The following is a 12,560-nucleotide window of genomic DNA, read 5'->3' on the forward strand; positions in this document are numbered from 1 at the left end:
CATTTATGGTCTTTAATTATTATTACTTTGAAAGACAGAAACCGATAGATAGGTCAGGAGGGGAATGAGTAAGTCAAGGTCAGTGATAGATGGGCGACATCATATTCTTACACGCTTCACTGCTCAGTAATTGAGCATGATTAAATGCTGTGGTCCGGCAGGGACTTAAGCTGAGTGGACCTGATTTGAGTTGGAAATGAAAAGTGTGATTTAATTTGACGTGAATATGTGTGATCTGCAGGTGTAAGAAACTCTAAGCAGTTTCCATTTTAGCAGTCAGATAGGTATTAAATCCTGTGCAGTGCTTGAGTCAAGCCACATTAATAATACATTGGCTGTGTAATAGCGCTGAAAGATTAATATCAGTGATAAGAGTGGATTTAATTGATATGACATCACTTCCTTCACCTGTCACAGCTGGGGAGGCTACTCCGTGCTACAGTGGGTTGATTATTTAACGCGATATTTGAAGTTGTAAGATCACTGAGGTTTATTTTTCAGCAAGTGGCACAGCTCTAGGGATGGTAATGTCAGTCTGTCTGTCAGTCTACCACTTTAATCCAGACTGAAATATCGAAAACAACTATTAGCTGAAATTTTGTACAGACATTCGTATTTGTGTTGTACTATGTAGTTTTGTCTGACCCTAGTGTATCCTTGTGTTTCTGGGTTGATTTCTTGCACCTGCCCTAATGTGTATCACTCGTGCCTTGTTGTCTTCACCTCACTTGTGTGTATTAAAGACGATGTCTGTTGTCTCTCATTGTGGTTTCATTGTTCATGTATGTCTCACTAGTGTTCTATGGAGGTCTTGTTTGCCAAGCCTCATCTCTTGTGTTTCTAGTGTTTAGAGGACACTTTATTTTGTAGATTGATTGTCTGTTTTGCAGATTTATATACTTAACACGTGATTCGTTACGTGATACAATGTGAAATGAAAAATGATTGCATATTGTGTTTAAATCAAGTGAAAATGTTTTTAATGTTTAAAATATACATTATTACAAATACACTATTTTGAAAGGTTAATCTCTGTACATGTACTTCTTGATCAGCTTATTTAATAGCTAATTTATTTAATAAGACTAGTGTAAGGGCAAAAACACAACAAGGTCCAGTTCAAGGTGAGAGTTTTATGCCAAGGTTGGTGTAGGAGCCAATTTCATAGTTTATAATTATTTCTGTTTGTAAATGTGTATATTTAGATATTTTTGCGTGATTTGTTCATGTTCATGTCCTTGCTCAGGTCCAAAAGGCATAAAGGACTGTGTTGCAGCCTAGTGGCACGGCTGACTGAAGGAGCATACAGTTTTTAGACCTTGCGTGGCTTGTATCGTTGCCTGTAATACCTCAATTAATGTTTAGTTAATGTTTCTTGGCAGATGGCACCCTGACACTCATTGCGTCCCCCTAACTTCTGAAACCTACAAACTTGGTTTATACTGTGGACTCTATAGAGGAGCTTTCTTGAATGTTCTAATATACCAGTGTCTTGAAATTCATAACATTATAGTATTTGTCTTGTTAATGTTTTTTCAGAGTACCTGTAATATTGTGACAAGAATCAGTCAACCCATCAAGCCACTAATAGAGTGAACAGTTTTCTAATCACTTGATTAACGAGGCTCAGGGAGTAGATGGAAGCAAACTCAGAGCCCCATCCTCACACAGCACCATACCATTTTTTATTTTACTTTATCTGTTTCTTTTATTTCTCTACTTCAAATGTGTCTTCATGTCTTTTTAGATTCTTGTGATTTCACATTAATTTTATCTGTTTCTCCCATTTAAAAAAACAACAACTCTCCAATACCTGGTGTTTATCTTCAAATTTGTGTTCACATGAGTTATGTTTGTGTGTGCTTTCAAAAATGTATGTGAGTGTGTATTACGGTGTGTACATGAAAGAGTGCATGTCTTTGCAAGTGAGATTATGTTAACTGTCTCTGTTGTGACACCTAACCTAGGGTTTGTTGTGCACAGAAACTGAGAGATGGGAGGTGAGTGTTTGTTAGTGATTTTTTTAAGCCTTCTGATGTCAGATCCGCATGCACACAATTTGCCAAGTGAAGGATTTACACATCTCATTTTCAGAGGTCTCTGACTTGGTTAAAAGTTCTGCTGTGGGATGGAGCTGGACATATCTTTGCCACGATGCTGGAGTTGCTATGCTGTACGAGCTGGCTGTACTGAATTTTTCCATCCTGTATATACCACACCAATGTCATAAGCATGTTGCACTTTCCCATTAATATTAGCAAATTAGCAGCCATTTGGGATTAAACTCAGCAAACAAACAGTAACATTGCAAGTTGTAACTTGTTGTAACTTGACCCATTAATTTGATTTTCCAACGCTTTGCCCTAATGAGGCTTTATCCATGATTGAACTAGATGTTAAACAATTGAAAATAAAGGGATGGATAAGACAAAACTTTCCTTCATTTGCTAAAAAACTATTCTTCCACAGTATATTCATCATTGAAAACACACAGCTGGAACACCTCAGTGTAGCAAATGTACACAAGCAGAGCTAAGGAAAGTTGCGTTAACCACTAAAACCTGCAAAAAGAAAAAGAATTTACAATTGTGTAAGATCTTTCAGTTGTTGCTGCAACACCCAAACTGTTTTTATTTTCTATTTTTATTCATGTTTTGTTTTTTTTCTCAAAATAACGTCATTAATTTCACATGTTTTGGCAAAGGCAATTCATCTTCAAAACGAGTTTTAAATTATCATTATTACAAGGATTTTAAAAATAGTTTAGTTTAGTGAAAGAAAAGGTTAATCTCTAAAATAGCTTCAAGAAATCAGTGAATCTATGATGGAACTGAGCTAAAATAAAATGAGTTACCTGAACATATGGGAACATAGAAAACTTTATATCTATGGGTATTTTGCTAATGTATCTAATTAATATTGCTTTATCAAATCACTGCAACCTAAATGAATTACATGTGGTTATATTTATGTACACTGAAACTATTTAACAACGCTCTCACTAATTCTAAGAATTGTGGAGGCCTTAATTGAATTATGGCAACACATCAGCTACCACCCTATTCTCTTCATCACAAAGTTTTGTTTGATGACACATGATTATTTCCCTCTTCAAATTGCAGCCTATTTTTAAAAATGCATTATCACAATCCCCAGCGACTACTCTCTTCTCATCCTTTCAGCCCAGCATTTTAAAGATTTATCAAGCAGTGACTAAGGCATTGTCCACTCTATACATTTGAAAGTGGCTTTTATGTGTCAAAAGCTTTCAGTCCACATATAACACATACTGTATGTATAACACAGTAGTTTGATTGAGGGTTGTAATTGCTACCTGTCAACTAAGACCAGTCATCTCTGGCCTATTAGTGTTGAAACCCTTAATCATAAAACTTTTCTTTGCAACTGTATTGTGTGAAGTAGCTATGGTGACATACATAAAACAATAACTTTAACCTGTTTTTGCTGTGTACCTCTCTTGGAAAACCATGCATTCAAATGTGGTGGTTACAGGTGGTATGAGTGGGTGGGAGTATAAAATAAAAAGCATGGAGCTCAAAACTGAACCTGTTGGAAAAAACTACATGCCAAGAAAACAGTATAATTAAAAGTAGCACTAGAATGCTAAATAGCTCCTAAAATTAAATCATCACTTTTTTCTTTTTGTGCCATCTTTGTAGTACTTTGCCATCAATCCAGACTGAAACTGCTCAAAATGTTGTGCGTTGTTGATGAAAATGTTATCTCCAGCACATACATAAAGGTAACTGAATTCATAGACGTATTAGCAGTTCTTTATATGAAACAGTCCATGTTTACCCAACTGGTGACCGATTTCTCTAAAGCAATTACACTGGCAATGTCCTGCATTTGGAATTCACTGAAATCTCATTTATCCATTCTTGTTCTGAGCAGGGTTGCGGGGGTTGGAGTCCCTCCCAATACACCCTAGTCCGGCTGCCAGTCTAACACAGGGACACACACATAATCCCACTCCTTCAGGCAAGTTAGTGGATAGTTTCCACTTCACCTTACCTGCACTGTACTATATGAGGAAACAAGAGTGCCCGGAGGAAACTGACACCAGCACAGGGGAAAACATGCAAATTGCAAATCTGATCAAGACTCACACGGCCAACGGGTTTGAAAATTATATACTAACCACAGAGCCACACCACAACCGGTGTTTGTACCATCTTGACACTGCAGTCTGCATCATCATTAAGAACAGCCTTAACTGGTATCCTGCTGGCGCTGGCTGCTTTGCTATACATTAGACTCAAAGGACGAGCTCCTCAGGAAGCCTACTTTCAAGTCAAGTTGTGAAGGTAGGTACTCTGTCTTAGATTTTCAGTTCAGTCAAGTTTGCTCCAGTTAATGAAGCAACTGCCATTAAAACCAATGAACCCTTAATGACAGGATTAAAACACTGCAGAGTCAAGAAAACAAGAATGGACAGGTACAAATTGGTCTGGAGTCTTAAATGCCATTAAAAACCAGAGCTTTTGGGTCACACACATCTCTATTGTTGTTAAAAGAGACAGAATTCAGGCTGCATTTCTTGAGATATGTAGGCGCACATCATTTATATGTCACAGAAGAGAATTCTAGTCTGACTTCGTTCCACCTGTGTATAATTACATCAAGCATCAAATTGTTTCCTTTGATTTTTTGTTTTCTATGCAATATGCTGCTCTATTGTTGCTTTTGCTGGCAACAGCACAGCCGCATATAAACACATCAAATATCTTTGTCTGAGACACATTATGTTGTTTTTGGGAGTGGAGGTGAGATATTGCATTTGAGCTTGCATCTGTCCTGGGACATAAACAATGATGGATCCACCCCCAGGACAGATGACAGATGGACATAAATGTGCTCATACACACTCAAGCACACAATCACGCACGCATACACATACACACACCTGTATCCCTGTTTACCCACTGAGCATTTTAACAAACAGAGAGGGCGCTATCTACGCTAAAAAAAAAACAGCAAAAAAGGCATTCGGAACATTTGAACATAAATTCCCCTCTTCTCTGCACAGAACTAGACAAAACGCCAGTGACTGAAAGAGATCTAGGTAAGTAGCTTGCTCATTAACGGATATCTGTCTCAATGACTGTTTTTGTTTTTGCTGGCATCAACCACGGCACCAAAGGCTGTAGTAAACACAAATAACAAGTGGGCAGTGGTGCAATCTAATTTAAGAGAAAGCAAAGGATAGCTTTACCCGCTGCAGGGCAAAGCTCTCTTTAAACTTTTCTGGATATCACAAAGTCAGCTTTAATAAGCGTCCCTGAAAGTTAAGTAAAGCTGTAAATTATCTGAATCTGCAGATGGTCACATTTCTTTAATGATAGGCCCTGGGTAACAGCTGTATTTAATGTAGCTATTGCAGTAAAAGCAAGAGTGATTGCTGTTATGATTTAAGATGGATTTCTACTTCTGTGTCAGGGCGTTGCAGAGGCTCCATTGCTCCACAGGAGGCACCTTTTGTTTTCTCCTACATCATTCCAGTGCTGAATTTTGTTGACAGGGAAAACAATATGGCAAAAGTTAAAGAAAGGATTGGTTTTTCTATTATGCCAGTAACAAAAACAATACATTGTCAGTATATTTTGTGATCAAGCAAACAAGATTACTTTGAGCATATAATCATTCCACTGTTTATCAGTCATTTCCTTTGCATTTGCTAGGGGAAATAGGTATTTTGTGATAATCACACACATTTTAAGTGCAAACATCCTGTGCGTTGCCCACTAAGTGAATGACAGAAAGTAAACACAATTACATCTGGTGTATAATAAATAAATGCATGACATGGCCTGACAACATGTGAGACATTTAGTGATGATGGTATTAAGAGGCTAAATCTAAAAAATAGTAGAAGAAATTAACCTTTTATCATCAGGTTTTTGCTACTATGGGTTTTGCATCATGGCAGCATGGCATGCAGAGTAGCTTCAAACTTTTAATTCCCTTTCATTGTTGCTCAAAGAAGAAATCTCATTCTGTGGTTACCATAGGTGAAGGACTGATGAAAGAATAAAATCAAAACTTTTGCTTTGTGACCAAAATGGCCTAATTTAACGCTGGATTCACAGTAATACAACATTTGCACCTAAATAGCAGTTTATCTCAGGATACATTTAATCCACACATGTGAGTAAGACCATAGGTACTTACGCGCTTCCACTTGTGGACGTGTCACATAACATTTGCAGAACCACTCAAGATTTCAAGGTGCTCATCTTCTCCCAAATGTGTCACACTATCGAGGTCACGGTTCAAACAGGCTAGAAGTGCAGCATCATAATTTGCAAAAAGGCAAAATGCCACCCTCGTATCATTGAGCTATACACTCTCCAGATATTGGAGATCATTTTTGGAATCCAGCACTCACTTTGAATTTCACTCTGTGCCAGAATGTGAACTGTACTCATTATGAGTCTAAAGCGGCCATATGGCTCGCAGCAGTAGCAATGGAACCCTTGTACCTCCCAAACAATACCGTCGAGGTTTGCAGTCATTGTCATGGAGATCTGATTAATTATCTTAATGATGTCTGATGATGAATTATGGTACCTCAGAGTTGGAAAACAGCAAGTTGTTCAAACACATGAAAAAAAATAGTTCCTCCTGATTCTGAACTTCAATTCATTTGACTGGAAGTGATTTCACATACATTTTCATGCATGTATCAAATAAATGCATGTGCAAGTTTGTTGACAGTTAAACCACTCACCAATCAGCCCCCCAGCAGCTAAACTACTTTCATTAATCACCTCAGAATATACCCTGAAAGACTTACAACCCCTCCCAGTGATACATTCAATTTTTCCTGGAGCATAAGTAATTGATTTCTTGCAATGAAGACATAACTCTCCCTTATGGATGTTCTGTCTAAAATTTACTTCATCTTCAGTGTTCACAGGGTGCCTTTTAAGTACACACCGAGAAGCAAATCATCACAGTAGTACCTTTCATATTGCTAATGCCTTAGCACAGGAGTGAGAGAACTCAAAGCAAAATGTGAATTTATCATGTCTTCAGACTGCAGAGCACAAAAAAGAATGTGAACCTGAGGAAATCTCTTCCACCATATTACCGTTTTGTCAACCACTCACTTATAATAAGTGGCATGCATAGCATTTGTGGCACTATATCAAAAGATAACTATGAGCTACTGGACCAGGTTTAGGTGGTTGAACTAAATAAAATAGACCATAGACTAGAGCCTTTAAATGAACAAGCCAGTGGCTTACTGACAATTAAAAAACATACACTTACAGTACACATACCAAATATTCACAGCAGGTGTAAAGTAGGTTCATTAACTTAAACCGCTTTTTAAAATTCCTTGGTTATAAGTTATTTTAGTTTGTTTAAACAATCATTTCAATGTATTTTCTAGATATTGTCTTTAAAGTTATGACCAATGTATGTTCTTTGGTTAAAGGCTTTTTTTTTTTTTTTTTTTTACATTGTTGCCCCTTTTGAACCTTTTACAGGACAAACACAATCAAGATTTATTATTCAACTCAAACATCAGTACAGTACAACATTAGCAATTGCTAAATGCAAAGTCATACTCAAGCATGATATTTCCTTAAATCTACAATCCTAACGCAACAGCAGTAGAGCAGTATTTCAATAGGTCAACTATATGCAGGTGATCGAGTAGCTGGGACGTCTTTTCAGTCATTGTAGGTACAAATCCCTTGGGTGAGGCTCGCCATCTGGTGTCCTGTCTATGTGTGATGTCTTGGAGAATTGGGGTGTGTGAGGGAAAAAACCTGGCCATAAAGAAAGCAGTCATTATAAAACTTCAGAATTAACAAAGGAAATATACTGTTTCACTCTGTTTTACTCCTGGAAAGTTCACTTAAAATGGTGGTGAGGGATCTATTTTTTTCTTTTTTAAACAGAAAAATATAACCACACACCTTCTGAATTGAAGTTTCTCTCTTTTACTGAGCTGTGACGAGCTTAATTACCTTGTTAGCACATTGGCAAAACACACTTCAGTCAAATTCAAAAATATCCTGGCTCTGCACAGTATAAAAGGGATATCAAACCTTTTAATTATCTCACTTAAAACTAGCATGAAACCAACAGAATGTGTTTTTAAGAAATATTACTTATTGCCATAAATTATTTTTTTCAATCTGTTTATTGTTATTTCAATCATTATTAATGACTTATGACTTAGTGCTCTGTTTGTAACCTGGGTTACACAAGCTAAAATATATTTTGTTCATTCATTACTTTTTAGATGAACAGGTGACACTTGACCATAATTTCTACAGGTCTTGCTTTTCAAGAAAACCATCAACCACGTCAGAAGAGAAACACTTTGTACTCTATTGAAGGTTTCTCCCATAGGGAGTAGAGTTGAACTGGAGCCACTAACTGTCATTGCAGTAATAATTGCACTCATGTTCCCATGAAGAAGAAGAAAGGCCACAGTTTCTCTTCTATTTATTCATGTTCATCGGGGGCCTCATTATTCATAGGTAGTCAGACAGAAGTAGCAAAACAGCAAGTTTCTTGATGCTTTTGCGGAAAGTGACTTGATTTGATGATAAATAAATACATCAATTTAAGAATTTCTTCCTGGCAAAGTTCTGTTCCCACAATTTTTAATTATCTCACTAATCACTAAGCATCTATTAGGATCTGGCACAAACAACACATTATTCACCAACATTAAAGTCATCTATCAAAGCCTAGGTCAGGGAAACAGTAGGAGATTACTTCTTAATCTTAATTAATTAATCTTTTATTAACCTATAAAGGAGAGATATAAACACCTACAACATTATCCAGTACAATTTTTTGATTGTGTTTAAATGACAATTTCTTACTGTTGATCTGTTTTTTTTGCGTCAAATGTCAAAGCTCTATTTTTTGTTTATTTAAAAAATACAAAAATATTGTGTTTAGTGGTAATTAGCTAAGGTTAGCATGATAACATGCTAAACATTACACCAGCTAAACATCAGCATGTTATCATTGTCATTGTGACAGTCCATCCTCACCAGAAACACAGCTGTTTAGGTAGATTGTGCAGCTGCTTATTATTAGTGGCTGTATGACAGTAGCAAAAGAGGAAGTCAGGTGACGTATAGAGCGATCAAGTACACATATGGAAGTGGATGGATGGATGGATGGATGGATGGATGGATGGATGGATGGATGGATGGATGGATGGATGGATGGATGGATGGATGGATGGATGGATGGATGGATGGGTCAAACAAATATAGGACTTTGGGCGACTGAGGTTTGAGTCCCGTGTGAAACAAAGAAAATGTTGACTTATTTGAAGTTTGACATTATTACTAATAATGTTACGTAGGTAACAAGTACTGTACTTGTACTTATTTTGCTTTTGTTACATCACTTACGTAAGGTACTTATTTTAACCCAAACCAGTCTTTTCCTAAACCTAACCAAGTAGTTTAGTTGCCTAAACCTAATTAAGTAGTTTTATCGCCTAAACCTAACCAAACTGCGACTGTTAACCAAGTGTCACCAACTATCCCAAGACTTATACTTTTCAACTGTCAAATATGCCTTTGGTCATATGTATTATTATATGTAGTATTATTAAGATTTTGTATAAGATGTTGATTTCATAAATGTATATACACGAGAAAAAATTTATAGATAAAACGGAATGTACTGGTCATATGACCTACACAGTGTCTATTTAGCACACCTGTGAGTGTTTTTGTAATTTCACTGTGTGAGCCTGAAGACATGATGGGCAAAATGCGTTGCTCACAATAAATGCAGTAAAGTCAGATCAGTGTGCGGTAGTTTGTTTTTTGACTTTTCATAGCCTCATCCTGCTATCTACCAGCACCTGGTTGTTGTTGCTGTGCTCAGGGAATTTCTTGTTTTATAGTCATATATGTAGTTTGGGACAGTCTACCTATTTTGTCACTTAGGTATGAGGACGTGTTGGACAGGCAGTCAGTTGGACCACCACTTTGAGCTAGACTGAAATATAATTGTTGGATTGAATATCAAGAATGAACTTTGACACTGTATCACAGTATTCTCCCAGCGCTGAATGTCTCCCTGTTCTTGTTCCATGCCTGAAGATATAGATTATTTTCTTCATGTATGTTAGACTGTGGTCTTAATTTGTGAACTTTGATATATGTTCAGTATTTCTTGCCATCTGTTCTGTTTCCTGTCCGTTTCTTATGTAAATAGGTCTGTGCTATAACATCAGTGTGATTGGTAGATTATGTCTCTTGTCGGTGGGGGATTGGTGGCTATGGTTCCAGCTGGTGGCAGATGATTGGCTGTTCCCCGAAGGCTTGCTATTTAAGTGGAGAAGATTTCAGCTGCAGGTGTGCAGGGGCATCTTGGCATCTTCCTCTTCTTGCAACAGGCCACAGCTTGATTTATTTAAGTAGGGGTGGTCCGCCACTTTTGTTTCACTCGTTTTTCTCATGTTTACTTTAGTAAGGGAGGTCAGTTGTTTGTGGTTGGTTTTCATTTGTTTGTTTGATAGGTTAGCGCAGATTTCTAGTTAGAGCTGTTTTGTTTGTTATGTTGGCCTTGGCTCACCCTGAAGTGCAATTTAGCTTATCACTATTTGTTTCACTCTGTTATGAATAAATTCTCTATTCATTATTTTACAATAGTCTAAATTGTGTTCATGTGGCTCTCATGTGTCCTTTGCAAGACTGGTGTTGGCCCACCTGAAGGACCCCCTGCAGTTTGCCTACAGGGCTAACAGGTCAGTGGATGATGCAGTCAACTTGGGACTGCATTACATCCTGCAACACCTCGACTCTTCAGGGATTTATGCAAGGATCCTGTCTGTGGACTTCAGCTCAGCATTCAACACCATCATCCCGGACATCCTCAGCACCAAACTCACCCAGCTGACTGTGCCAGTGTTGTGAACAAGCCAGTGTGGATTTGTGCATTTTATATCAAATACATTTGGAGACTCCAAACTCCTTCTCTCTCCCTGAGAGAAAGAAAAGGAGGAGGTTTGAGATATCAACCCTCAACAGACAGCTGAAGCACCCAAAGGAGGAGGTGAAAGGTTTGCTTTCCCTAAGTGCTGTTTTTGGGCAGTTCGATCGTAAAACTTGCCCCCTCTGGTGAAGCTGGAGATGAGATTCTCTAAGTAAGAATGTTATATTATCCAATATTATCCAGGAAGCTAGTTAAGTTCCTCTCATCTGATTGATTGATTGTGGGAAGATATTTGATTACAACACGCGCAAATAGGTTTTAGAATAGACATATTAAAAGTTAAAAAGACAGTCTCTCAGGAAACTGGAACAAGCCCTCAGGGGGAACAAAGCCAAGCCCCTCTGGGGAACCACGCCCCAACAAACAAAAGCAGCGAGACGCACTCGCTCGCTCTCTTGGCTCCTCTTCGCTCTTCCTCTGCACTTCGGCAGGCGCTCAGCGTGCTCCGTCTCCCAGCAACGCCCTAAGAAGTTCGAAGAAGTTTGTTCTTTTCAAGCCACACACGCAAAGCACCACGACCTTGGCTTTTCCCTCGTTTCCAGCAACTTACTTGCTTTTTATTTTCTTTTGGTTTTGTTTGTTTAAAGTTATCAGACCATTAAGTTACACAATTTTAATTCAAGAAGGACCAAGTTCTTTAAGCTTTATTCGTCGAGCTAACTTGCTAACACTGCTCCCACCGAAGCCCGGACCTGGCCACGTGGGCCTGCCAGCAGTAACAAAGGACAATCAAACCTTTAACCCGAGCCAGGGTTGGAAAGGCCTCCCACTGCAAGTTTTCTTCAATAAGCTGACCAAGACGGACCTCCGGAGCAATTCCCTAGCAGAGAACGCATCCGGCCAACAGCTTTAAGCCATCCTAACCGAGAACGCACGGAACTCCGCCAGCGTGAGGCCGCCAACCAGCAACCCGGCTGGGAGAAACAACAAGCAGTAAGACTAAAACCCTGCATTCTGTGATCAGTGATGTCCAATAGTTTGTTCATCGATTATCTTTAACCCTTAAAATTCATAGCCAAATTTAACTGAGTTATTATCATAGCTTGCGTTTATTAGCTGCCCGTACAAATCAAATTCTCCCCACATGAGAACCCAGTTTACAATAGAACTCAACATTCTTGCTGTTTACATCATGTTTGTTCAACCACTGCTTATTTCTTTGATGTGTATTTAACTGTTTATTATGTTATTTATTTCACCTTAGTTATCTAATAAATTTCACCGTAATCACAGGAACTGTGTGTGTGTATTGTCTAACTCCAAGTCCCTGTCATGAGATTCACTGATTGATTTAAGATAATTGAGCGATTATTAACTAACTGATCACTAGTTATTAAAAATTTACCCAGAGGTCCAGAGACTCTGGGCGAATTGAATCTCCGGTGGTGCCCTTTTTTTAAAGTTTTTTTTGAGTTAATATTTCTGAAATATTAATTTTCATAAGTTTAATAAAAATCATACGTAGACCTGCTACACCAGCCTCCGCCTGTCAGTGGAATACAAACTTCCAGACTGACAGGAGTCAGCAGGTAAGCCTGGGGAAAATC

General features: G+C 38.1%; 1 long non-coding RNA gene across 1 annotated transcript; it reads left to right on the forward strand.

The window, feature by feature from the left end:
* Positions 1-1,917: 1,917 nt before the first annotated feature.
* On the forward strand, positions 1,918-2,303 carry LOC123982226. The gene is made up of 2 exons (XR_006827919.1): positions 1,918-2,000; positions 2,095-2,303. It is a non-coding gene; the product is annotated as an uncharacterized LOC123982226 (long non-coding RNA).
* Positions 2,304-12,560: the final 10,257 nt, after the last annotated feature.

Source organism: Micropterus dolomieu, linkage group LG13, assembly GCF_021292245.1.
Source record: "Micropterus dolomieu isolate WLL.071019.BEF.003 ecotype Adirondacks linkage group LG13, ASM2129224v1, whole genome shotgun sequence".
In the NCBI taxonomy this organism is placed as follows: Eukaryota; Metazoa; Chordata; class Actinopteri; order Centrarchiformes; family Centrarchidae; genus Micropterus; species Micropterus dolomieu.